Raw genomic sequence first — 5,286 nt, forward strand, 5'->3', positions numbered from 1 at the left:
CTGGTGATTGGTGGGACCAATGATGTGGAAACCCGAAGAATGGAGAGTCTGATGAGCGACTTTGATAATTTGCTGTTAGGTACCACAAACACAAACCTTGTTTTTGCCTCACTGCCTATGCGCCACGACAAACCGAGATTAGACAACAAAATCAGTGACATAAATGATAAGCTAATTGCAAAAATGAATTGCTCAAAGGGGAACAATAAACTGCTAGAACTTCATCTTTTGCCTCGTCACCTATACACGAACCATGGTCTACACTTCAACAAGAAGGGCAAAAGGAAGATTGCTGAAGAAATTCTAAAATCACTCCAGGACTGCTGCTTCAATCCATCCACAGTCAACAAACAGAAGATGAGACTACCCTCTGACGATGACCCTGTCATTGTTGTCGAAGCAGACATGAATGCCGCAATACACAAGCTAGGAGATGAAGAAGAGGTAGCTTTTGTTCACTGTATCTCTGCTGACGTTGACAGTGACAGGCACATGAGTGCAGGTGTAGCGACAGCATTTAAAAAACATTTCAAGAAACCCTTAACAACAGATTTTGTACACTCACACCTAACTTATCAAAAAATTAACAAAGTTTCAGTATATGGATTAGTAACCAAACCTAAATATTACAGTAAACCAGACATCAGGGATTATGACAAAGCTTTTGATTCTCTGGAACAGGACGTAAGACAGAAAGGCCAAAAGTTAATAGTTTGTTCACCAGCGGGCTGTGTCAGGGATAATGTTCCTGTCGAGCACATGGTAACCAGAATATGCCAGCTGCAACAAAGGACAAATGCCAAAGTGATCATAGTAGTGAATGATGAGAACTCTTCCAGAACTCTCCGAAGTGGCCTTTCTTACAATGATTTTGTAAATAAAATAAAACTTAACATCTTTAATGCCATGAACAAAACCGATGAGTCAGGAAGTGGTGCTTCAGCAGACATCACGGTCAACACAACTGAAGGTGTGACAACAACCTCTACTGAAAAAATGTCTTTTGATAAAAGTAGTACCTGTAGTGTAGATACTAATGTAAATAGTAGTGATCTTCAAAAAAACTTAACGTCAGCAACCCAAGTGTATGTAACTTAGCTTTAGATAAACGTGTAAATAAGCCAAAACAATTAAAAAAAAGTAAAGTTTAATGTAAAATATAAAAAAAATATTCTAAAAAAATGTTTGTTAACTCACTTAAATATTCAGGGATCAAGTTTAAGTAAATTTGTTGTCTTGAAAGTTACTTTAGATCATTTAAAACTTGAACCAGAAATTGTTTGTTTGTCAGAACATTGGATGGATACAAATGATGTTCACTAGCCTAACTGTTTTTCCTCCTATAAGCTAGCCTCAGTTTACCACAGAAATGTAAAAAGTAGGGGAGGGGTATGTATTTTTGCAAAAAATAATATCACTTTTAAAGAAAGGAAAGATATTGATTCTATGGCAATTGAAGAAGCTTTTGAATGCACTGCTATTGAAACAATGAGTAATGAAAAGTCAACCAAAACAATATACATTGTAATTTACAAGACTCCGAATGACCAAAACCTAAAGATTTTTTTCTCAAGCTTTGAAAAACTATTACAGCACCTTGAGGCAGAACAACATTTGTGTCCAATATACATAAGTGGGGATTTTAATATAGACATGCAAATTGATGATGAAAAATGTGTTAGGTTTAAAACTTTACCTACGACCGTTTTTTAAAGTAGCCATTTCTATCCAGTTCTTAGAATTGAAAAGTTTCACTTTACAGCTGTTTACTTTCATATCCGCATAGTTTCATTTCATATCCGCATAGTTTTCTCATATCCACACAGGTAACGGACCAATGAGGTTCAAGTATTGAGAGAAAAGAGTTAAAATTGTAATGCTTCGAACGTCAGCTAATCAGCTGATCAGCTGATCAATTGACCAATTTAATTGTTGATCCGACTTGTTCATGTTGATACTCGCGTATTCTTAATTAAGTTGGTGGAAGTCCAAAAATAAATTAAATATTTGCCGAATTGTACCTGATACAATATTATTTATGGTAAGAATGCTGCTAGCAATGTAATATTTAACGAAGTTTAACAAACACGTAATTACAGGAAATCAGCTGATTATACAACAAGTCGTTGCATCACTTTCAGTGGCAATGACAATACACGAAAACATAACCTCTCTAAAAAGTTATCAGTAGTTATTGTTAGTAATTAAATCCAGATTAATAGTAATTAAAAAACGGTCGTAGGTAAAGTAGTGTACGCAACTCGCGTTAATAGTCTTTACGACACTCGTAGAAGTTTTTAAGGCACTCGCCAAGGCTCGTGCCTTAAATCTTCTACTCGTGTCGTAAAGACTCACTTAACGCAATCGTTGCGTAAACTACTATTGTTTCAGTCTTTTGGGTACAATGCCATGATCAAGGAGTATACTCGAATAACACCAACTACAGCCACTTGTATTGATAATGTAATTTCAAATGTAAATAGTATTGATAAGGTTTGTGAAGTAGTGGACTTTGGGATATCTGACCACTTAGGTCAGGTAATTTGTCAAAGAAATGAAATAAGGCCTAACCAATGAAAAAAATACTTGTCGAAGCGGGTCATAAAGAAGGAAAACGTTCTTGGTATGTTAAACGGTCTGATTGAAGAGAACTGGACTAATTGCATGTCAAACCTTAGTTCTAATGGTAGTTTCAATAATGTCTTTGGAATATTCTATGATTCTTTTTTGAATAATTGCCCAATTAAACAGAAATCTCTGTCAACAAATGGGAGAAATAATCAATGGGTAACAAAAGGTATTAGAATATCCAGTAAAAGAAAATGGGAGCTTTATAAAATTTCTAGAAATAATACAAATCCTGTTTTCTTAGAATACTTTAAAAATTACAAGAAGGTTTTTAAGAAAGTAATTTGGGCAGCCAAAATGAGGTACAACTTAAATTTGTTAGAGAATAGTGATAATGTAGGTAAAACAACATGGAGCATTGTAAAGAGAGAAATCGGTACAAATTGTAAAACAGAACCTTGTCTAGGAATCAAAATTAATGGGGAGGTTATTGACGATCCTATAAAAGTAGCTGATTGCATGAACCATCACTTCATTGGTGTAGCAAATAAGTTTCAGTCCCAGGTTTCGGTGGCAGATTCAATAGCCAAAGCAAAAATGGCAACTCTAAATGTCCCACATGCATTTGAATTTAAGATTGTCTCTGAATCCGATGTTATCTCCTGCATCAATCGATTAAAGAATAAAAGTTCAACTGGCTGGGATGAAATTCCTACAAATGTAATAAAATCATTGGCTTCTTCAATTATAAAACCACTCACTCATTCTATCAACATTTCACTGCTGACAGGAGTCTTCCCCGACAAATTGAAGTATGCTCAAATTATACCTATATTTAAAAAGGGGGACTCGGAAGAAATTTCAAACTACCGACCAGTGGCTCTCTTACCTGTGTTTTCAAAAATATTTGAAGAGGTTGTTCTCTCACAAATTGTTCCATTTCTTGAATCAAACAATTTATTGAACAAGAATCAATTTGGTTTTCGGAGGGAGAGAAGCACGTCTGATGCAATAGTCAATCTAGTTTCTGAGGCAGTGGAGGCCTTGGACGGATCACAGAGAACCTTTGGTGTTTTCTGTGATTTGTCTAAGGCCTTTGATTGTGTCAGGCATGACATTCTCTTGGAGAAATTGAGATTGTATGGGATATCTGGATCATCTTTTTCATGGTTTTCTAGTTACATCACTAACAGATATCAGCAGGTTGTCATCAAAGATAAATCCGGTGTCAAACATTTTTCTGAATGGAGCACAGTAACCCATGGTGTTCCGCAGGGATCTAAATTGGGGCCTCTTCTGTTCATCCTCTACATCAATGACTTGTCTTTTTCAATTTCTTCCAAAATTATTCAATTCGCTGATGACACAACAATGCTAGTAAGAGCACCTTCTATTTTTTCTGCAACTAACATTGCATCCCGAGATTTAGATTCCATGATAACTTGGTTTGCACAAAACGGACTACATCTAAACTGTTCCAAAACTCATCTTCTTCATTTCCATAATCCACAACTGAAGGCAGGTGAGATAACAATCAAACTAAAATCAGGTGATTCCATAAAATCTTCTGCAAATACTAAATTCCTGGGTGTAAACATAAATGAAAATCTAAAATGGTCTGATCATCAAATACAAATTAGCTTGTCTCTAGCAAAAGCACTGTTTGGTCTAAGGGTGGTTTATAAGTCTTCGGGTTTGCATGCAGCTCTTGCTGTGTATCATTCTTATTTTATGTCTAGGTCTTCCTATGGTATTATCTCATGGGGCAGCTCCCCCATTACCAAGAATATTTTTATCTTACAAAAAATTGCCGTTAGAATTTTAGCTGATACCAGACCACGTTCCTCTTGCCGCCCCCTTTTTATTCAGATGAAACTCTTGACAATTTATGCAGTTTATATTTTTCAACTGTGCATCTTTGTAAAAAGAAATTATAAGGAATTTATGTTGAAAAATTACACTCATCAATATAACACCCGACACAGGAATGATCTTCAATATCCTGTGCATAGAACAGCTCTGTATGAAGGATCGCCATGGTACATGGGTAGGAAAATTTACAATAACCTCCCAGATCAAATTAAAACTGAAGAAAATATGTCATCCTTTAAAAGAAAACTAAAATCTTATCTCATTCTCTTGTGTCCTTATTCCCTAGATGATTTTATAAAAACTTAGCTTTAGGTTTTATGGATTGATAAAAACAAAGAATTTAGCATAAGGTATTATTAGATTGTAAAGTGGTATTGACATGTCATATGTTTATATGTGAAAATCACAATCTTGTAAACTTATGTGACGAATAAACATTTCATTTCATTTTCATTTCATTTCATTTCGATTATAAACTAGCCAAGTTTACTCACAGTTGCTCGCTAGTGCAGTTGCTTACTCTCAAGTGGTTATTTTTTATGTCTGAGGATTGAGGAATTGTTTCTAGCAGTAGTTGTGGTGTAGTGGGTTGAAAACAAATTGTACAGTGTTTCTACTCTGCTTTTTCCAAAAGATCTATATCCTGTTTGATAGGCTAACCTGTTTTTTTCTGAGACGATGGTGAGAATTTCCACAATGAAGTGTTTTGACTACACCACTGAGTAAGAGTTGTAGTTGTTTCAAAATAAAAAAAAAAAAAATAAAACTCTAATCAGACAAAAATAACAGAAAAAACGAAAGTGGGCTGGAAGAAATAGTGATGGCACATGAGATACATTACTGAAA

This window comes from Macrosteles quadrilineatus, unplaced genomic scaffold (assembly GCF_028750875.1).
Source record: "Macrosteles quadrilineatus isolate MER2022 unplaced genomic scaffold, UCM_ALF_1.0 Scaffold_2__2_contigs__length_208266976, whole genome shotgun sequence".
Classification (NCBI taxonomy): domain Eukaryota; kingdom Metazoa; phylum Arthropoda; class Insecta; order Hemiptera; family Cicadellidae; genus Macrosteles; species Macrosteles quadrilineatus.